Source organism: Heliangelus exortis, chromosome 14 (genome assembly GCF_036169615.1).
Source record: "Heliangelus exortis chromosome 14, bHelExo1.hap1, whole genome shotgun sequence".
In the NCBI taxonomy this organism is placed as follows: domain Eukaryota; kingdom Metazoa; phylum Chordata; class Aves; order Apodiformes; family Trochilidae; genus Heliangelus; species Heliangelus exortis.
Window position 1 is genome coordinate 16,080,410 of NC_092435.1, and position 23,297 is coordinate 16,103,706.

Consider the following 23,297-nt stretch of genomic DNA (forward strand, 5'->3'; position numbering starts at 1 on the left):
CACCACTTTCCACTTCATGTGCAAAGCACTTGGTTTGACCTTGCCTTCTCAATCGAGAAGCACAGCTATGGATGGATTTCAGAGGAATTCAGAGAGTGTCATTACATACCATGGCATTCCAGCACTCCAGCACATATGCTTCAAGACCTGGGGAGTGCCTGGAAGCCAGCATGCAGCAGACATGAATCATGTTGTCTTGCTGAGGAGCTGAAAGGCTCTCCCATGCTGTAGTGCTGACTGCAGCAGAAGAACCAGGAGAGAAGAACACCATGAAACTGGCCTGGTGTCAGGCTGAGCTCTACTGGCCTGAAACATCCCATGGGTTTCTCAAGGGGGTGTCTGGATGCAAGGCTCCACCTCACCATATCTCTGCAGAATCCAAGCCAGCTGGTAGCCAAGGCTGGCATTAAGGATGGAAAAGGAAGATGTCATTTTGGAGAGGTGCAAAGTTCCATTATAACCACACTCGTCTGCAGTCGCGAGTAAGGAAAATTTGCAGGGAAAAGATTTTTGCTGTCTCTAACTGCTGTAGTTGGAAACAAAACTGACACATTTGTCAGCTCACAAGCCCTCCTCACATCTGGACTGACCTGACCATAGAAAAGAACATCATAAGCCTAACCATTTAAAAAGGATGAAACATTTGATACTCCTTGTTCTCCTCTGCAAGCCAGCTATGGATTTAATTCTGTACTTGCTGATTCACTGCTAGCAGTGATCACCTGTAGCAACCCTGAGAAGTTATTCTTCTCTGTTTTGCTCCTAGTGATCCTCTGTCCTCCTTCTTCACCTACTGAACTTGATGTCCTCTTCAGCAGAAAGGTATTTCAAAAAGGTGTTGTCCAGAGATTTAAGTTTGTACATCTGTGACTTGTTCTTCCTCAATGGGAACCTTCTTAAATTTCTATTTTAGCTGTATTTTAAAACAAACAGTGTAAGAACATTTTAGTAGATACAGAGTCACTACATTTTGTGGGAAGGCTGCTTAATTCATCCAGGTGAGTTAATGCCCTGAGTTTTAACTGTGCATAGGAAAACACTTCTCTGGATGAACCTGCCCTGCCATGGTGGGAAAAGATTTGTCCTTGCCTGGCTCAGCCCAGCATAGCTCTGCTGCCTGCTCCTCCATCACACATGACTCTTGAGGCCTCGTGCCTGACCAGGAGATAGTGACATCATTTAGGGGTGAAAGTCAGCAAGGACACAGTATTAGGAAGCCCCTGGTTTGCATTATAACTTTCATTATAGCTTTGTTGCAGTGTTTCATGTGAATCTGTTCAATCCTAGACCTAGGGGCTTAAATCAGAACCCATTACAGCCTGTGAGCAACCTGGGATGAGGCTGCTCAGCCTCTGCAGGTGAATTCAAACACCAAACAGAACTTTTCTAGGGAGATGACAGCTAAAACAAATACCAAGCTTGCCTGAATTTATCTGAGTGAATTTGCTCTGTGCACACATGCACAGTGTTTGTATGCCAGGGAAGTTGCTGGGATGTTTGACTTCAGGTGCTCTGAACAAAAATAAACAGGACATCTACTCCTGGGTTCACAGGCAACATCCTTCTGGGTCTCCAGCTCTGTCAGTGTGGTTTTTCTCTGTCAGTCTAGGTAGCCCAGATTTGGTTTCATCTGTCCTGAAAGCAACACACAGCTTCCAGCAAGTCAACACAAAGGATGACAGAAAGATCCTCTGGTACAGAGCCAACTGCAAAGCTCCAATTTGGGAGGCAAATGGGGGGAAGTATTGACCTATCCTTGAAATATTTCAGTATTACCTCCACAAAAATCAGTCTGAGCTACTGAAATGACTCAAATTACTTCCTGTGATGGAAGGGCTGCAGCATATGCTTTTAGCTACTCTTACAATGAAGTATTTACAGTTTGCAATTCTACTTCTTTCCACACACCCATCCTGCAGGTGTGAATAAACAAAAACCATTGTGAGGAGCTTACAAAAAAAAAAAAAAAAGCCCTGTAATGTATTCATAGTGTGTATCTTTGCAAATGCAGGCAGAACAGAAAAGCTGCTTCTATCTGCCTCACATCACTGCTCTGTCCCCTACTCTTTTGAGATGGGCTATCTATTCATTTTCCACCAAATAATAATAAAAAAGAGATGTCAACCAAACTGAGAAACACTGACAAGCAAGCTGCCCTGCTGCCTTATCTGCTAATGCAGCACTAATATGCCATAGCATCATTATCAGCTCCCTGCTCCTTGTCCACTGGTTCTGTGCCTGCTGCTTGTCCTCTCTGGCTGCTGTTCCTAGTGAGGAGAGGTTTGTTGCTTTTTTTTTTTTTTTTTCCCCCTGTTCTCACTCTGCAAAACGAGCGTTGTAATCATTTCTTCAATCAACAAGATAATCTGTGAACACTGTCTGGAGGAGAGCTGATGGCAGGAGGGAGTGTTGGACCTGCCTCAGCCTGGCTGAAACTGCAAATAACCCACCCAGTCAGAAAAGGAAAATCCCAAGATTGTGGCACAGTTGTTGGGATGAGGAAAGGGCAATTGCAGCAAGCTATAAGCAACTAACAGTGACAGTTGTTGAGGCTCTGCTTCTTGGGTCAGTATTGAGTGGATTTATTAGTGGTTATCAGTTACCATTTCTAAACAAGCTCTGCTGGAACTGTTTCATCTAAAACTGGAGTCAGACCCCAGCAGCCATCACCTGCAGCCCCTACCCTGACAGTCTCCAGGGTTACTGTAGAGTACTCACTCTAGATCTGGCTTCATTTTAGTTTTGTTCTTAATTTTGTCACTCAAACCAGACTGGAGGCTCTTGGAAGGATGAGAAGAAAAAAAAAAAAAAAAAAAAAAAATCACGTTCTTCACATAAATGTTTCCCAATCACAAAGAATGGCTGCTTTAAACAACAGCTCACTGCAGCACTTTGGAGATGAAAAAGTGCAAGAGCCATGAATATTGTTTCCCTGGGTGAGTTTCCAAACTGTGGTAAATACCGAGTGATCAGGAGCCAAATTCCCTGCAGCTACAGAGCACTGGGGACAGGAACACGAGAAATCCGTGCCCCGAGGGCAGTGAGCACATCATTTGCATTTCGCAGTTATCTGAGAAGACCAAAAAGAGAGCTCAGGAGCCCGTGCCTGCTCCCAGGAGAGGACCAGTGACTGGCTGTGCTGCTTGTGTGCCCATGCTCTGTGGAAAGGGAAGAAGCTCTCAGGCATCTGTTGTTCCTAAAACCTTCACAGGAGAAAGAAGAATTTCTGAGGGGCTTCCAGAGAGGGGAAGGAAATTCTGAAAAATCAAAATATTCAAAGAACTTTGAGCAGGTGATGGGTTTGAATGCAGCTCAGGTGGTTGAGGCACATCTCACCACCAAATCCTGCAGCCTGAGCCACCTGGATGGTGGCTGAGAAAAAGACAGATTTGTACAAGCAAAAGCTCTTGATGAATGCACCGTTTTAAAATGATGGAGGTGAAGCATTACAGATTGCAATGGTTGTGTACTCACAATTTATCTCAGTCGTGATTTTGCACCAGACAGGCCTGGTCCTACCATCCTTCACTGCCACTTCTGTTGAGAAAGTCTCCTGACAAAATAACTGCCTCAGCTGTGCAGTAAAGCAGATTATTTTATGGGGAGGCAGAAATGCCATACAGGAGAAAAAACAAAAAAAGAGAGAAATCATCATAGAAAGAAAATGGGAGGGAGCATCCCCTGACAATGATGATAAGCAGAGTAGTCTGCAGATAAAATTAAGAAGTAAAGCCAAATCCTACTTCATTAAGATAGCTCAGGAAAGATCCTAGAACTGCAAGCTGGACAGTTTTAAAAAACCTACAGAAAGGTTGGAGGAGCTATAATCACATTTATTTAGAATGGAAAAATGTTCTCAACAGTATTAAGCATACGACTCTGAAAGATACCAAAAAATGCTGCACAGACATAAAGCAGAATGGAAAAGGACTAACACTGTTCTACTGCTGGCAAGTAAAGAAATGCATAGGATACATAGATCTGCTTCTGTTAATGCCCCAATAGGGCTCCTGAATAATCTCTCCAGTATAAAACTTGCCTATTCAACTACTAGACTGTTCTTATAAAGTCAGAGATTTGGGTCAGAGATTTTTAGGAATAACCATGTTATTTTTTTAATCTTTTCATACTTAGATTGTGCCCTTTGGCTACCAGCAATAATAACACCCATCTCTTATATGGCTTTTCAGCTGCCACAGATCTAAAAGTACTTTTTAAAGGACAGCAAGAAAAAGCCTCTGGCACCCCTTTCCAGTCTCAGTAACTTCCCTTCTCCTGGAGTCCATGCCCTGATGGGGGGCAGCAGTTCTATCCCTTGAAAGGCTGATGATAAAAAATGGAAATGTCCTTCTTTACTAGGGAAACAACTTATTTTAAATATTCTACAGGGCTACTCTGTCCCACACTGAAAAATCTGCAGGATGCTGTCTTGGAAATCAGTCAGTGGTCTAAGGGGAATTTCTCCCATGGGCACAGGATGCTTTTCTTCTTCCTTCACAAGTTCTTTCTACAGTCTAACTTAATCATACCTTTCTTTTTATTATTTTCTATTTTCTTTCTTCAAGATAGTGTTCTAAAATTTTCCCTTGGGTTTAATTTTGCAGTTTGCTTCCCTGTTCAGCTAAGTGTTCATTCAAGATATCTCAGCTTTCAAGAGACAGCTGAGGTGAGGCTCGTCAGTTTTTCTTCAAAAGAGATTTATTTGGTGTGCTCTCAGTTTTAGGCTCAGCAACAGCCTAACTGCAGGGGGCTCGTGTTTAAATTGAGCTGTATCCCCCTGCCTGCAGGAGTGGCCTCTGCAAAGGAAATGCACAAATCCATAAATAGGGCTTGGCACGATTTCACTGCTCTACTTAATGCCGACATTTGCAAGCTCTGTTTTCCCAAACCTCTCGCTTCCCAACTCCTGCACCTGCTAATTTGTTAATTCTGTTTGCAGGGAGTTTAGACGTGTGTATTCTTAATTATGCTAATGAAGAATAAACTATTTCAAATATTAATGTTTTGCAAACTTTCAAAAGAAAACAGTTAAGAAATACCTTGCCCCTGGGTCTGTCTTCACTGTTGGACTCCCAGACCAGTCCAGGGCATTATTTTTTTCCCTCCCAAGTTGATGTCCTTGTCCTCCCTTCCTCCCTCCTCCTGCCTTTCAAGTCTCTTCTGACACAACTTCTCACTTTCCCCTGTCTGATCTCTGCTGAGAGGATGATCTTGTGGGTTAATAAAACTCACCCCTGAAGTGTTAATTACCACGGCTGTCTCTCCTAGTTTTCTCTTCCTCTCTTGATGTTGATCTCTCCCCCCCAAGGCTCTGGAAGGGCTCTTTGCCTCTCTTAGCTTCCAGCTAGCCCTGGTGTCTGGAAATCTGCCAGGAGTTACTGGGGTGCCACAGACCCCTGTCCCCCTCCTGTCCTTTGGGCATCTCTCAGACATCTCTGTCAGGCAAAGGAATGAGGCATGAGACAGTGTGTGGTCCCTCCAAGGCAGTAGCTTCTACAAAACATACAGGTCAGATCATGGCAGACATACATCAAAAATTGTGATTTATTGCACATGAAAGGAATAGTGAGCACTGATGGCTGCAAAGGAGAAGGGTGAGGAATTGCTTAATTTAACTGAACAACATCTACCTGCAGGATGTCTTTGTTATTGCCTTCTTGGGATTTCTTCCTGTATGTGCATCCTGATGTACCTTTTGCTGTGCTGTTTCTGTGCCTGATTTTCCTGGATGTCTGTGCAGAAATGCTAAATCACAGATACACAACATGTAGGATATCATTCTCACCATCTCCCTGACAAGACAGCATTGTTTCTTACAGTACAGATGGCTTACAAGATACTGATCTCTGCCAATGGAGCAGTGATGCACTATCTGTAAAGTCAGGGAAAGGAACTGCTTTAGCACTAAGACTGAGGCTGATAAACCCCACCAGCAGCCAGGGCTGAGCAGGTCTTGAGAAGGCCCTGTGAGCCTGAAGGCCCTCTCGGCTGGGTACTGAGGAGTTGTTTCACTCCAGGAGAGCACTTTTCCCCAGGGCTGTGTGCTCTCCATAACTGTTTGCAGCCTGCATGACTAGACTACTCCAGATGACAGTCATGCCATGCTTGTCACTTCCTTGGGAGTCTAGACACATTTGCTGGGGTTTATTTTCAGCCCTGAGCTTTGGGAGTTCAATAATTGCATGAGAATGTCTTCTTCTGGGGGGAAAAGAAAAAATTCTAGCCTCTAGGGTGTGAAATAGAGTGTGAGTCACCAAGTGAACTTCATTGATGTTCAAACCAGACCAAAAGTGTCCCAGATTATCTAAGTTTAAAAATCTCGTTAAGCCAAAATTTGTAGATCTAAGGTATGGGGCAGAGCAGGGAGAAATAGGGCTTTGGAGCCCATGGACATGACACTACCAAGATTGCTAGATTTGGGGCATGCCAAACCTTCTCTGCAGGCCAAGGTACCACCTCCTCTGTAAGCCCTTTCCTGCCAGGAAAAAAAAAGACCCAGCATGGTCCATGCAGCAAGGGATGTCTTTGTGCTCTGCTCTGGTACCAGGCAGGTCAGGGCATTTTGTACACTGACTCCCACACACACTTTTAGGGATTGTTTGCTCTGCTATTTATAAAAGAGTGTCATCAGTCAATACAGTGCAGAACCATCACTGGGTATTCTTCATGAAGACAGTTTTGTAATTCTTTTAAACCACTCCAGCCAGATATCACACACTCCTGTTCACATGGAGCAGGAGAAGATGCGTTTGACTCCACCAGCTAAAACAGCCACAGCTTTAACACCGCTTTTGGCAGAGGAGAAATGCATTTCCCTACTCACAGCCAAGGCCTGCTAGAGCTTCTCAACTCTGAGACACCTCTACTACTGCCATGCAGAGCTTAAAATCAGCTGCAAAAACATGTTACACACTAGACAACCTTATTTAAGCACAGTCACAACTGTGGCTACAGAAAGAAATGCAAACAGCATCTCTTTTACCAGACCTGCACTACTTTCAAGTTTTTTCCCTTTTTCTTTAAGGCCCTGGGCCTAAGAACCCTCCTCCTGCAAATCTGTCTGGTTAGGGGGTCCCTGCAAAACAGAAAGTATCTCACCCCCATTTTCTAAGGAAAGGAAAGCAAGAGACACTACCAACTCTGGACAGGAAGCCCAGGGCCAGCTCCATCTCACACCTCAGCCACTCAACTACGTTTGGAAGGAAGACTTCAGGGGAGCTTTTTTATATCCACACTTCTCATTGCTTCTCTCATTTGGATTTAAAGCATGTGGCAACACTGGTGGCTACAGGTAAGGACACCCAGAGGTCCAGGTCTTGGTAGCTGCAACAGGAATGTCTTCTGTTCCTGGGATTTATTTTTCGCCTTCTTTCCAGCTTTGATAACTTTCTCTCTCTGCACAGCTCTCATTTGCAAGATCCTGTCAGTGCTGTTCCTCCCAGCCACATAAAGCAGATAAAGTGTCTGACTGAAAAACAGACCCAAAAGGCAAAATCCAGATTGTATAAAGAGATTAAATGAAGACCTGGGGATTTTTTTCACTCACACTTTCAACAGGCATGGCCAAACGACCACAGACAGTTCTATAATTTCAGGCTCTATGGTTAGTAAAAATTCCATTTTACATGTTTTTTTGTTCATCTAATTAGCTGTTAGCATTCTTGGAACACTGGCCATTAAATTTTATTACCCACAATCAAGTTTTCATAACAGAACAGCAAAAAAAATGACTGCAAAAAGACTATTGATGGGAGACATGATCTGTTCCATGCATCACTGCAATGGAAAATGGGGACTTCCCTTAAATTCTGAGCTGTCCCTAGATGGGATATGTCCCAGATTAAAATCCTGAGCCTAATCTTGCTTGGGGGTTTGTTGCCATACAGCTAAAATTAATTCTTTGACTCTCTGGGATAACCCTGTGTTTCTAATAACTTTATTACATACAGGACTTAGTTTGGCTTCACCAAAATATTCAGGCCCACAATTTTCTCAAGACCTTCTCATTTTTCAGGTTCGTTTCTGTTACTATGATGAAGCTTTTGTATTTAGTAGCTGGTTTCAGCTAGTAGATGCATGATAAATAAATAAAACAATGTATTTTTTACACTGATGAATTCTTCTCAAAGTATTGAGGTTACATTTCCTAGTCCTTATGTTCTGGAGTGCCACGAGGGACCAGAAGTATCTTCTGGTTTAATCTGATAGTATTTGGCTTCACTGCCTTTCCTCAGCTTCTTCAGTCCCTGCTTCTCTGAGATTTTCATCCTCTCCCCATCAGAAACCTTTGCAAGGCACAGCTCTCAGGTGGGAAGGCAGATTCAGCACAGACTTCCCCATGCTCTCCAGCTCTCTGAGGAGCCCTTGCAGTCTCTTTTTGGGCTTGATTTTGCTGTCAGTGAAGACAATTCCATTTTTTCAAAACTGCACTAAGCCAGTTGCTTGCTATTTGCTTTCTTTGCATACCTTTGGCCCAGCAGGTCTGGCTCCTTCCTTCCAGAGCTATTTTCAGAGCTACAGTTCAAGTCCAACCTTACTGATTTCTGATCAAAACACAGCAGTGCAGAACTTACTACCAGCAAACACCCCTGTCAACCACAAACACAGTTCTGTGCAGCATCTCCACCCTGAACAGCAGCCTGCAGAACCTGAGCCAAGCAGCCCCATACAGCCCTCCAGCTTTCACACAGCTACACACAGGCATGGAAAACTGTAGGGCATCAGCCATTCCCACAAAGGGTTCCTTGATGTTAGGTAGTGGCAAATTTAATTATTCACCTATTTGGCTTTGTCCACCTGAGCACAAGTACTACTTTTTTCCCCTCAAAGAGCAAGGGATGCTGCTGCTGCCACTCAGCCCTACAGTTCCCTGTGCAAGGGACTCACCTCCTCCTTTGCCAGCCTCTCATCCTGCAAGAGGGGTGTATTCAGCTGGAGTGAGAGTTGATACTTCTCTTAAATGTCTCTGCTCAATCCTATGCACTCAGGAATGTCTCCTAAAAGACAATCACACAATCTTCTACAATTAATTCATTCCATGCCAGCTCAGTAAGTGTCCCCTCTGGATGAATCCAAGCACTTCTCTGTGTGTTAGAAAGCAGTTACTTGAACACACAGATTGTTTGGTTGTTGGTATGGGGTTTTTTTCCTACTAGTTGCCTCTGTATTTCCATGGGGAGGATGCATGATGAGGGAGAGGAGAACTGGAAGCCCAGGGCTCTGCCCATATTATCATGGTGACTACAGCTTTTGCTCCAAGCTCTACCTTAAAATAATTAAAGGTAATGCTTGCTGCTGACCCAACCACCCCCCAGCACACTCTTGTGCACTCCACCCTGTGCTGGCCCTGTCACTGGTGTTCTCTTTGTCCCCATGATGCCTACTTGCCTCCAGCCCATCAGCTCTTGCAGTGGGAAGGAAGGCACCAGAGTCCCTGCACCTTTCCCCACAGCCAGGCCTTGAGCCTCCAAGTGGCATTTACTCAGCATTTGCAAACTGGAGGGATTCCAAGTTGCAGATGCTTTTCAGCCTCAAGTCTTTCTTTTTCCTAGTACTTTGGATTTTCTTTTATCCCTAGGATGTCACAGAACAGTCCATCCTCGCTCAGTCACGGATGACTTTCTTTCCTTGGCAAAATCAAAATATTTTGCTAAGGGTATATCTGGGCCTTGAAAGAGTTTCTTTTTTTCCCCATGAGGATTATTGCCTGGTTTCCCTTTATTTGGGCTTTGAGGTTTTTTGTGGTACTTTTAATGACAGCAGCACTCAAAGCTCACTCTGCATGTGCTAGGTCAGGTGTCCCCCTCAGGGAGGCACCTTCTGAAGGCAACAAGCCTGCCCAACACATCATGCTCATACTAACACCAACCCCAAACCTCTGCTGACTTAGCCAAGACTCCATGCACAGCCTTCAAGGGGAGCTGAAGGAGTCAAAGGTCTGGGTGAAAGAGACTGGAATCCTCCAACAACTCCCATACGTTTCAGGCAAGCTACTGAGTCTCCTTGTAAATCCTCAGCAGGATGGTCCAAGCTGCTCTAGGGTGACTGTTGCCTCCTGCCTGGCTACCCTGGTTCCAGAAATGTTACTTGGCTGACATTTCACATTGAAAAAGTCAAAGGCAAATATGCTTCCCCAGTTTCATTCTGGGGACTTCCAACATTTTATAAAAGAAAACACAGGGCAGTGATAGCTCTAGGGATGCTGCACTCCTGCCATGGATCCCACAGTCTGAGCTGCTTATACCACTCCAGATAATGCCACATGGAACATTCAGCACATCTCAAGTATGCCCTCCTTACAGCCTGAAAAAGGTGAGACCACTCAAAGAAACAAATAAGCAAACACACAGCAGCCCTCCCTGGATTAAAAAAAAAAAAAAAAAAAAAGAAAAAAAGAAAAAAACCCAAACCAAACAAAGAAAAAGACAAGACAACCAAGACTGCTCACTCTGTTCTGCATGCTGTTTGACAAGAGCTGCCCTCCCAAAGCCACTGCACCAGCCAGGGAGCCAGCCAGCCTCCCAAACCCCTTGTTGACAATGAAGCTGTTTGTTTGTCATCTCCAGGCTGCACGGGAATGACATTTCTGTTGCAGTGCAGTAAAAGGTTAGCACTTGCATAAGCTGATAAATGTGAAGTCAAGGTGACTCTACTTTCTGTATTGCATTAGCATAGGACTGCAAATCCTTAGGGCACACAATGGAGGCTCAGTAAGCAATGGAAGCAACTACAGCATTGCAAGTGAAAACATCTCTGGGAAAATCCTCCCTTCACACACATAAAATGCTGGACAAAAGCTCATGGTGTGTTAGCAGCCTGCCAGGCTCAGGGCAAAGACAGAGGACAACCCAATGCTAAGGTACAGGGGATGAGTACTGCCTGCTAGCAGGGGAGATACCTTTTCCATCCTACTATTCATTTCCTTCAGCTGAACAAAAAAGACCCACGTTCCAGAAAGAGAGTCTCACTGTAACGCCTGCGTGATTGGATGAATAAATCTGTTTTAATTAAATGCTTTTTTTTATAGTAGGTTCTAACAAAATATTGTGAGAAAGTGAGAAGCTGATAGCTGGCTTTGAGATTTCAAGTAACCTTCTCCTAATTAAGTCTCTCTATATTTATATGTCATCTTAGTGCAAGAAAATACTTCGAGCACTCCTTCAACTTCCTTCCTATTCTCCCTTCCAGTGTTAGTTACCAATTTACTGTGCTCTTCCTTTTCATTACTTCAGCCCAATGCATCTTACCCACTCTGAATTTCATTCTGCTCATGCAGATCCACTTTTCTTGCTGACTTCAGTGACACAATTCCTACTTGCACAGGTAAAGCTGAAAAGAGGAGCCACTCTTCAGGACTCCTTCCTGCTTCCTTACCTGGGGCTGATGCCATTGTCTGGACTCCACACATGAAAACTCCCCCCTAACTCAGCAGGGAAGGTACTGCAAAGCTTTGGTAGCACATCAAAATATCTCCAGGCTTTGCTTCTTGTTTCATGTACCACTGATGTGGTCTATCTGTTACTGAACTTCTTCAGTTTGCAGCCCCAAAGCCTCCTAAGGTTGGAGTCAGGCTATTGTCACACTCACTTTTGGGCTCTGTCTTCCCTGCTCAGCACCCCAAAAAAACAGAGAAGTACCAGTTTAGGAGTATTTTTCTAACCATGCATCACTGGTGCTTTGCTGAGCTTATATGTGTGGGGCAAGGGAGCTTTAGGACCAAATAAAGCACAGATTTGCAGGACCATGTATCTGTATGCAGGAATTTAAGTGTCTTGGTTATAGGAAACATTGGAGGGTGCTCAGCAAGATTATACTGACATGCAGGAGAGAGGATGATGTTCAGGTCATGGGCAGGGTATGTTCCTGGGCTGTAACACATACAAGTAAGATTCTTTCTTGGAACAATCACATGCAGTTGGGTTCCAGTATTTCCTAAGGGTTAAATCCATGTTTTCCTGCCCCATAAGGTCTCCCCAGCTGCCCAGAATGAAAGCCCCTGCCAGCAGTGCTACTAACACAGACTAGGTTGGTCTAATGAGAACAGACAACTGGGTTTCCACCATGAACAGTCCATTATTTTGTAGTTTTCATCAGTTCCCATGGACTCGGGCACTCCTGTGAATTGGAGTTGTTCTCCAGACATCTATGAAAACAGACATTGTCAAAATAAATGACTTTCTCATTTTCAAACACCCCTCTGTGTCTCCAGCACCCCCATTGCACAGAAGTGGTCCATCTAGACTAGAAAATTCAGCAGTCTGAGAAGGCTTTTTCCAGGGTTCATTTTTCAGGTGTGAGAGGTTCTCTTCAGGACCAGCCTGACGCTCTCAATAGTGGTAAGTGATCCACATGGATTCAACAGGAGTGTTGGATAAAAAACAGTAGATCAGGCCTCTGGATCCAAACCAAGACAAAAAAAGAATGCATTTAAATGAGAAAAGAGTAGGTCTACTTATGCATTGGTTCATTTGGAAACAAGCCAGTACTTTTGAATAGCATCAGTTATCCATGATATTTATAAATGATCTTTTCTATAAAATACTTCCTCTGAAGAGAAGACCTGCCCATATCCTTCAACTTTTTCTATTTTCAGATTAAAACTGAGTAATTTACCCCTCTTTTGGGCTGACCTTACAAGTAATAAGATTGACAACTATGTAATGGAAAAAAAAAAAAAGACTGCCCCACAGCTTGATCTATTCCCCACCAGGCATGCAAGACAGGAACACAGCTTCAACCTGCCCCCTTCTGAAAACTTCTACAGAAGCTGCTTCTACAAGCTCCTCCATCTAAGAATGCTTCATAATCACTTATGCCCCCCTGCCCAAAGTCTCAATTCTTTATGACTTCATTTCCCCATTTAGTACTCACAAAGGCATATTGTGTATGTTGGGGCTATAAAAGATGATTAAAACAGAAACCCATCCATCACAAGACCTACACAATATGTTAGTATCCCTCTTGTAACTGCATTACTAGTAGCACACTGCTCTTTTGCTTCTGAATCAATCAGCTGAACTCAGTGACAGCTTTGTGTGGCATGGCATCAAGGAAGGAAAAGACCTGGCTTTGACTTCTCCCATCTTGCATGAGCATGAGCATGCTGCTGTGTTTCTCTTTCCTTCCCTGTAAAATGGATGATGGTGCTGCTAATCTATCCTAACTCCACGCTAAGAGGCTTAACCCATATAAAGCCAATTTAAACAGCAACTGCAATATGGGCACAGTATTAATGCCATTTAACATACTCTGCAGATTTTCCAGAAATGAACAAGAGCTAAAAGCCTCATTTGATTTCTTTTGAACTCTGCATTCTCTTTGTAACACCTCAACCACACTACAGACTGGACCTCAGTGCTTTGTGACTGCACAGTGCTGCACACCCCAGGACGTGCCCACCCATGGTGGTTATCACTTGAGATGGGAGGAAACTCCACGCTGCAATGTGTGCAACAGCACCCAGCTGGCCAGCGTTTGAACATTTGGCAATGGAACAGAGCAGGCTCCCAGGTTCCAGCATCAGTGTCTGCCCAAATTTTCCTACAGGCATCAAGAAAGAGAAACCAGTTTACAAACCATTGTCAGGAAAAATGTGTTTAGTCATCCAGGAATACCAGGGCTATTTGTAGGTCAGGTTCTGAAATGGCCATAAACAACACTAAAATCTAATAATGTAGTTGCTGTGAATAATCTGACAGCAGTGAAGATTTCACAGGTGCTTGTGGTCTTATCCCGGTTCAAATGTAGCAAACCTCAGGCATAGGATCCTCTCCCAGCACCGCAGCTCCAGCGCTTGGCTTGGTGGCCAAGGGACTTCAGCCAAGCAGAATAACCAGATCAGAGGACTCTAAAAGAGCACTGCCACGAAGGGAGCTATGTAGCAGGACTGAAGGAATCACATCTCTGTGATATGCAGTCTGTTTGGAGCTACCCCTCAGCTGCCTTCACCTCAGTGCAAAACAAGGCACTCGGCTTTGATCCAGCTGTACGTAGCTCCATGCAGAGTCAGCACACAAACCCAGACTGCTGCACACAAACCCAAACCCCTGGGCTGAGCAAACCCCCACTCTAGTCCCATTCTGGGAGAGAGAAAGATGTTTCTGAAGAAGTCACCTTCCCAAGTCACCTGCCATGCTGGTGAAGGCAGGACACCTGCTCCACATCCACACCTCCGGTGGCTGAGGGGAAGCTCTGCGTGCAGCAAGAGGAAAAAAAGAAAGGCTCTGGTCCTAAAAAAGTGAACACACACACACACACCAGCCCCAACTGTCCTGCTCTGCACAGGGCAGTGCCACACGGCAGGGAGTTTTGTTTTTCAGTTCATTCTTGTAAGAGAGAGAGATTAATGCAGACATGCAGAGGAAGGTCGTGGCAGAGACCCTGCTCCTTCATTACACCCCAAATCCTTCACCCTGAATTTTGGTGCCATCAGCTCTCGGGGCTTAAAAAAGAATACAAATAAGCTGTTCAGAGGAGAGTGAGAACAGCTGCAATAAAACATTGCTCTTCAAGCCCAAAGCTCAGTAAAGTTGGTGGGAATTCTTCCATTTCCCACTGTTGCTCCTGTGCTCACCTTATAGGTCCAGAGAGTGTTTCCAGATTTTAGCAGCAACTCAGCCCCCAGCCAGTCCCAGGTTGAGGACAGGTTGATTAGAGCCCAAATTTCTCTTCAGCCAGGCAAGAATTGGAAACTCTGAGAATTCATCTTAGCCTCGGACTGGAAATGTCTCTGAGCTTGGACCAAACGGAGCTAACAGCTGTGACAAATCCAATCTTATGAAGGACCAAAAAGACTTTGGGTCAGCCTCACCCTCGTGTTGGTGGCCTGAATCCAGTCTTTCTTTGCCTTTTCTTTTCCCTGCCCTCTGATGAGTGATTTAAGTACCAGGCTCTTGGCTTCTCTAGATGCTCCATTTTGCATAAATGATTTACAGACTTTTGGGGCTTGGCAACTGTTGTAGGCTGGAGTGACATTCTGGGAATGTGTAAGATTTTTATAGGAAGAACCCCCCTATTTTCCATCTTGTCCTGTTCATGAGGACATTCAACTCTTTGGCAAAATCAGAAGACAGCCAAAAAGATCTGGTAGTATTTGTGCTACCTGATCCACACCACAGATGTATGGCCAGTGCAGATGAACTATTTTTGACTGGAGATCAGTCAAAAACCCTCATATGAAGAAGCACCACTTCCTTTCATCCATTACAGCATTCTGCATAGATTACTTTCAGCCAAGTGACTCTTCAACTTCTTTCTTCTCCCAAACTATTTCAGTCAACCAGGGGTTCTGTGGCCAGCAATGGGTTTATTTTTGGGAGGGGTGTCTACCCTCCCTGATTACATTTCGTGCCAATAGCTAATGTGATGGCTTGCTGACTGCTGATATTCATACCCATGTCTTTGACAGGCAGGGCTCCCACTCACCAGCTGCTCAGCCTGTTTGATTAGGTTACAGACAGGGTGCAGGGAAAACTGCAGGAGATAACGTGGCAGTGAAGCCATTTTGTGTGGATGCTTGCAGGACTGTTAAGACACTGCTCCTCATCACCAACTCCTGGTGTCACCTGAGCAGCCTGCATGTGTGCTCAGCAGTCCCTGTGCGTGGTGAAGAAGTAAGGAGAGCTGGAAAGGTATCACTTGGAACTTGGCGTGGTTTCAAGATCAATAGAAACCCCCAGACAAATGTCAGAAGGTTTGCCCTAACACTCCATAAACACAGAGCTTAAACACAGATGTGCATTTTAAGGTAGACACTTCTTTTAGACCTCAAGTCTGAGAAAGCCTTTTCTGATCCTCCTGGTCTGGGCTCGGCTTGTTCCCCTGGTATCTCTGGCACTCAGTGTCAGGCACAGAGATGTGGCCGTGTTGTATCTATTCAGCTGGCAATGGGGGTCAGCCAGGACCTCATGGGAGCTGCTCTCTCTGTGGGGAAACCAGGAGCTGCTGGAGAAGAGGGCTCTGGCAGGGCAGCCCTGTTCCCTCCAGCAGCTCCTGTGGAGCCCTTGGGCAGGGGAAGCTCCAGATCTGGCCCTCATGGACTTTGCCAAGAGGGAGGTTGGTTTTTGTTCTCTCTTGCTGAAGAAAAACTATATTGTAGGAGAAGCAAACTTTCAGGATTCTTTGGAGTCTCGGTCTGCTCTTCCCAAATGGTCTTCCCCTGATGGTGTTGTACAGCCAGATCTAGGTGAAGGATTTTCACTGTATCCTTATATATACTGCAGGGACATCACATCTTTTGTTCCAACATTTTCTGTGCTCTCCTGCCTGCTTCCTCTTCCCTAGATCAGGCTCTGCTTCCTCCACCAGTGTAACCTCTCCACTCCTGCAGCAGGTGATTCCCTGTAAAACAGCCTTCCTAGCTGTACCTTGGGGACCTGTCTCACAGCCCCTTGTCCATTTATCCAGTGACCATGTCCCTGCATCTAACAACCTTGGGTGAAGAGTCAGCGGTCAGGTTCTGCCATCCTGGGAATCTCTATTCCTCTTGTTCCCATTAAAAATAATTTTAGGGCATTAGGGCAATTTTAGGAACCTGGAGGTCTTTCCACCTGGCAACTTTCAGATAGCCCAATCCACATAATACAGATATTTTCATTAACTGCAGCTTCAGGCTAAGTGAGAGGTCAGCACCTCCATTTCCTATAACAGCACAAACCAGAACCAACAGGATACAAAGACTGAATGAAAGAGTGGAATTATTTCATCTTCTTGTCCCAGCCACAGCCCTGAGCCCCAAATGGCTTCATCCTCTCACAGTGCTTTGCCAGTAAGGTTTAATACAATGAAATTATTGCAGCTTTGTATGTTAATCCATTAATGCCTGTGTGAGCAAGATGAAATCTCTATTCTGGTCACCCTTCTGGAACCAAAATGCCCAATTAACACTATTCCATAAGTACTGTTCTTCCCTCTTTATTTTACTGAGAAAAAAGAAGGTGCATTGCTGTTTTAGCAAGCTCTGTGTGTCAGTGCTAGGAGAACAGAGGAACAGATTAGACCCATGGTCCTTCTATCTCAGGATGTTATCTCTGGAAGTGGGCAGCAGCCTGTGCCCACTGCATCTGCAGTGACTGTCCCCTCCTGCACACAGCAATTCACAGTGCAGAGCCAGAGGTTGCACCCAGACCATTTTGTCTCCCATCCCCTCTCTGTTCGTTGTGAACTCACCTCAGATTCTTCACCCCCTTTATGCTTTTGCCCTCTACAGCATCCTGTGGTAATCAGCATTACAACTTAATTAGCAGACATGACAGGAAACATATCTGACTCTGTTCAGGTGCTTAAGTCAGTCTTTCCCAAACACTGATTCAGATTCCTGTCTGGGGATGCAAAAGGGATGCAGGACACGTGAGAGGGGCCAGCAAACTGCTTCAGTTTTCACTGGAACATATTCACTGCATGTGAAGAGGGGAGAGGTTTGAGAGAAGGTAATGAGGACAAAACAGCTTCCTGGCCTGAATGAAGAGACTGAGCTTGGAACAAGTAACAGTGTGTGTCTAACAATCTAACAGAAACACCTGTAATTCCCCCTAGCAAAGACTGTCCTGCTGCCTAAGTCAAGTCTCCTGTCACAGCCACTGTGACCAACGCTACACAAAACCTCAAATACTCCAAAGGAAACAAAAAGTGGAGAAATGAGGACTGAGGTCTACCACTACTCATAGAGAAACAAAGTTTTTCCCTCTATATCCTTCCTTTCACAGCCACCATCTCACAGAAAACACCACAAGGATGCCATACCTACAACCCCATTTCACCCTAAGGACTTCCCATGGCTTTCCAAGGCAGGAAAGCTCAGGAAAAGCACAGGTTTTATATTCATCAACTCCACACAACAACACAGCATCCTCTCTTTACTCTGATGGTGTAAGTGGCCCAAACGGGAGGCAGGTTAGCCAGCAGGGAGTTAGAGCTCTGGGAAACAGATCACTGCAGCAGCCCCAGCTCTCCTCATTTCAACCCTGGATGCCAGCACATTTCTTGCTTCCCCAAGAGGGAACTTAACCTAACTTACCCTGAAAACACACTGAAGCATAAGAGCTCAGACAGCTGAAAGAGATAAAAATTCTGCCCCAGCTTTCCAGTGTCTGCAGTCTCCCATACACAGAGGCAGCTCCATCTTTCTATGCCTTTTAAGTGCACTGGGCCTGGGCACTCAAAGGAGGATCTGACTGGCAAGATGCTCTGCTGCAATGATTTGTGCTTACTGGTCCTCTCCCTTGGCAGGAAAAACAAATGACAACAGCCTTTGCCTTGCTCTGATTTTGTGCTAGAGACTCACCTACCTAAGAAAAAACCTACAGTTGTTTCAGAGCCACTGACTTGCTCTGGTACTTCTTAACTAAACCACAAACTCAGCCTGGATCCTTCTGCAGTTACTCATACCAACACCACTCTGATAGCCTGGATTTTAGGTTCAGAAACTTTCAGGAATCAGTGGCCAGCTTGTATTTTCCCCCAGGTGGACACTGCAGAGGCCACCAATCAGTCACTTAGCAGCATCTTGCCTCCCTGAGACAGGCAGTACACCTGGTTCCCAGCCCTCATCGTGGGCCACTTGAGTGTGAAGCTTTTGACACGAGCCTGCTCATTTTTGTGTCAGCCCAAGCAACTGGAAAACTCTGCCTGCTTGTATTACAGCATTTAGGCACTCACTTCATACAGGTTCCTCTGATTACTAAAGACAAAAGACAGGAGTTTTTGATGGCTGAATCCTGCTGAACTTCAGGTTCTTGCTGATCATGTCATTACAAACATCTCATCCTCTTGGCTTTTCTCTGCTCTCTCATGTTTTCCATTCTCTCTCTCTAGCCAGAAATGATTTACATGTTTGTTTACTCTGAGATACATTCATCTGAGTCATCCAGCAACCCTCTACCCACAATCATATTACAGCAAATTTTGAATTGGAGTCTCAGGGAGTGAATATTATGCTGTGGTGAAGATGAGAACAGAGGGCTAAATTCTGGGCCATAACCTGTCACTGGCTTTGAAAAAATACTGTCCTTTGCTATGAACATGTCAAAATTCAACAGCATCATAATCCCCTGTGTTCTGCTTCACTTCACGAAGAAGGAGAAACTCCAGGCAAAATAATTACTCTATATTTACACCAGTGTAACAATCAGTAGGATTTGGCTCATTGCTAACAAATTATACTACTGTATTTGTGGGGAAAAAAAAAATTTTTTTTTCTTTCAAACTAATTTTAGCCACCTGTGAGTGATGATTATCGAGCTCCTCCATCTGTTGTGGAAAAAAATCATTTGTACATAGCTTTTGTGAAATTTTCTCCTCTGAGGTATGTTTTCAAGAACTCTGTCTCCCAGAAAACAACTTAATTGCATTATTAGGAAGACTGAGAAGTCAGCTGACAGTACCTTGCCTATTAAACCCACAAGATGAGAAGACTTCAGAATTGACATTCGAAGAATTTTTTAAGGTTGTCTGGCAATAAATCTTCACAAAAGACAAGCTAAGCAAAGAATTTTGTATCTTGCATCACCTAAATGAAATTCTGATTAGTAGCTATTCAGAGGTTCTAGCAAAGTAGAAGGTGGTCAAGAAAAATAACAATGCCTTTTACAAAATCTATTACAAACTCAATGAGCTTTCAGTATGCTAGAATGACAGCAATGCACATCAAAGCATAAGGTATTCTCCTGGCATCCCAGTAATAAAATAAGGAATTCTGTTATGTTCCATGTACTTGCAAGATAATTTAAAGCTGATCAGAAATCATTCTCGAACTCAAGTCCTTGCCCATCTAATTTCTCTTCACAGGTTAAAAAAAAAAAACCAAACTAACAAACAAACAAAAAAGCCAGCTCCTGGACCTTTTTCTATACTTTTAAGTCTAGAAATGTGCCCTGCAGCAGCATCTGAGACATAGCTCTTGCCTGAGAAGTCTTGCTCCTATCTGATAGCGTCTTGATCATTGCTGTGTCTCAGAATAAAAGTACAACCAGGTGGAACAAACAGCAAAGCCACACCACACAGACCAGCAGGATCATGGTGGACATCTAGGATGTCATGGTCAGGATAAGCTCTTCATGGCTTCATCTACCACTTACAGCTTAAACGGGTCTACGGCTGAAGTGTTTCTTCAGCTGATAATTACTGCCAAGTTGCATGCGGAGAAACTGGGGATAAATATTCATGGACAGAACAAGGAATGAAATGCCTGATAACACCCAAATGTGATATTTTTTTTCTTTTTGTGAGAAATGACACTAGATCTCTTTACAGTGAAGTATTATTCAAGAAAATAGTTCCTTTAGTTTGCTTTAGAGCTATCTGAAAAGACATTTGGCTGCAGTTTCAATAGACTGCCTAAAGATACCGCTTTAACTTCTGAAAAGCATTTTTAAAACAGCAATATACTAATTTGCATTTACACAGTACCTCTCTGGCTGAAAAGTGTTTTCAAGGGCTTCTGAGCAGCTTCACACAGCCTTGAGAAGCAGTAACACAGGATAAGCCATATTCTACAGACAAGACAAGCAACACCGAAAGACTGAGACTTGCCCAGGGTCAGGCTGGATGTCCACAGAAGAGAAATAAATAACCCTCCTCAATTCTTCTCACACGGGGACAGACACAGACACAGACACACAGGCACTGTACCCCCCTGACCATCCTCTTTCCAAAAAAATCTTTCCTTCCCTCTCCTCTTGGATTCTGCACAGGGTGCCTGATTACATAATCCTGCTTGCAAGGAGGTGCACCTGGCACAAAACTTAGGGTTTGCATTTGACCAGCAGGAAGACAAAAGTATTTTTTTTTCCTAATACAGTGGAAAAGTTAAGAGGAAGTGATCAAATGGACTGGAAGTTCAAAGCACCTTTGCTCCCTTTGCAGCAGCAGCTAGAATGTGAGACTTCATACGTGAGTGTTCAACCATGTTACCCACAGCAAGGGAGACTTTTTTTGCATTACCACATTCATAACCATGACTAACAAATCTGTTGTCAATGCCACCAAAAATATCACACAAGCAGAACGTTTTTATACCAAAGAGACCACTGAACTCATGGCTCCATAGTAAACAAATGAACTTACACAGAGTCCTGAAGATCAGCCTTGATTTTTTTTTTTTTAGCTTGCATTATTTGAGAAGCTATAAACTGCAAGATGCCCCGTAACCGGTGGGCTCAGGGAAAGATAAAACGAGGCATTTCTTCTGAGAGCATCGCAACCTAAAACAAACCCCTCAGGTACCGCTGTTACCTTTCCCATTCTGAGGGCTCACGGGTCAGCGAGACGACTCACAACCAGGTCAAAAGATGCCCTAATTATTAACAATTCCAATCTGTGTTTAACCCGTACGTGTGAGGACGCAGGTGGCCGATGCACTCCGCGCCGTATCTGCTGTCTTTTACCACAAGAGCAGCTAAAACACAGCACCGTCCCCTCAGGCTGCCGGTCCCGGCGGTGCCGCCAACTCCGGTGGGGGAGAAAGCGCAGCCTCGGCCCTGAGGCATCGAGGCCGCCAACTTCGGCGGGAAAAACCCTCCCAGCCGAGGCGAGCGGGTGCTGGTGCCTGAGGGGGGCTGATGGAAAGGACCGCTCACAGACGCCTGGTGTGCGGTGCCCGGAGACGCGGGGCATTTAACAACCTCGGCTCCAAGTTCGGGCAGCGCCAAGAAGGGGACGGGGGTGGGGGGTGTCTGAGCCCCGTCCTCCCGCCCGCCTCGCCTCACGGCCCAGAGGGACCGCTCTCGCGCAAGGTGCGCGCCCGCCCGCCCCGTCCCCCTCCCGCCCCCGGGGGGGCCGCTCACCTCCGTGCCGCTCCGTCAGGCTCTACATACCGGGGTGCCGGGGGGCCCGGGATGCCGGGCCGAGCCGCTCATTTGTAATCCGCTCCGCGCCGAGCGCCGCGGGAGGCGGGAGCCCCCATTGCCGCTCCGCCCGCGCTGCCCAGCCGGTGCGCCCGAGGCGGGCGGGCTACGCCGCGGCCGGCGGCGGGGAGCCGCGAGGCCGCCGGCAAGGAAGGCAAGGAGGGAGCAGCATCGCTCTCCTCGCCCAGGCAGCGGGCAGGCGCCGGGCAGGGCTGCGACCCGCCTCCAAAAAAAGCCGGGTCTAGGTGGTGCTCCCTGCCGCCCCCGCCGCCTCCGACCGCCCCTCGGAGGCAGCCGGGCCCGAGCCGAAGAGGAGCGTCGCGCCCTGGAACACGCAGCGCCCCTCGCACTCCCTCACGGGCACCCACCGCCCCTCGCACGCATGGGTACACCCGCCCCTCACACACACACACACACAAGAATACACCCGCTCCACATACACAGGGATACAGCCGCCCCTCACAGATACACAGACGCACAGACAGGGAGGCAGCCGTCTCTCAGACGCACACAGGGATACAGACACCCCTCACACACAGAGACACCTCTCACAGATACCGGCACACACACTGGGGTACAGCCACCCCTCACACACAGAGAGATACAGACACCCCTCACACACTCACAGGGATACAGCCGCCCCTCACAGACACACAAACACACCGGGATACACAACCACCCCTCACACACTCACAGGGATACAGCCGCCCCTCACACACACTCACACTCACACACTCAGACTCCCACTCCGTCACCCTCGCACTCACACACCCCAGGACCCCCCTGACATCCACACCTTCCCATGTACACACACAAATTCCCACCCCACACACCTTTCCCCACACCCTTCAGGGCCTGTCCTGGTGCTGGGTGTGGGGAGGCTGAGGGGTGACCCTCCCTCCCGGGGTGGTGACCACCATCGGAGGGGCACCTCGGGCCCCCTGGCCTGAGCCCGGCTGGCATGGGACAAACCTAACAGCCCGCCTCAGCTGTGGCCATCCCAATATCCTGCCAGACCATCCATTCCTGTCAGCACACCATAAAGAAACACCCAGATCAGCGACCGGCTCTTGACTCCAACCTTCGAGCCATCCCAGGGCTCGGAGTTCGTATCACCTCTTCGTTTCCCAGACACTTTGACACATTGGTGTCTAAATCTATTGGATAACTGAGAAAGTCTTGTAACTCATTTACTGACAGACTGAACCCAATGAAATCCATTTTCTGCCTTTTCCCTCACCAGAACAGCTTCCCTCTGACCGGGAGGGCTTTTTGCTGTATTTTCCACTTTCCCACTCACTTCCCCAGGCACCACTGGCTATTCTGGGGTTCACTTGCCCCCTTTCCACACTTCTGAGCCAAGCATAGCATTTTATTTTTGCTAGGAAGAGGCGGAACTCCACCAGCATTTGCACCAATTCTGCCTTCACCCTCATGCTGGGAATCTGCCCGTGGCCA

The 23,297-nt window shown here is 46.0% G+C and overlaps 1 protein-coding gene across 1 annotated transcript in view; it reads right to left on the bottom strand.

Annotated features, from left to right (window-relative positions):
• Positions 1-22,198, bottom strand: part of TRPC5 (transient receptor potential cation channel subfamily C member 5) — an 89,444-nt gene extending 67,246 nt beyond the window's left edge. The window contains exon 1 of the mRNA XM_071757605.1: positions 21,780-22,198. The gene's annotated coding sequence lies outside the window, so the exon portion shown is untranslated. The remainder of the gene's footprint in view (positions 1-21,779) is intronic.
• Positions 22,199-23,297: the final 1,099 nt, after the last annotated feature.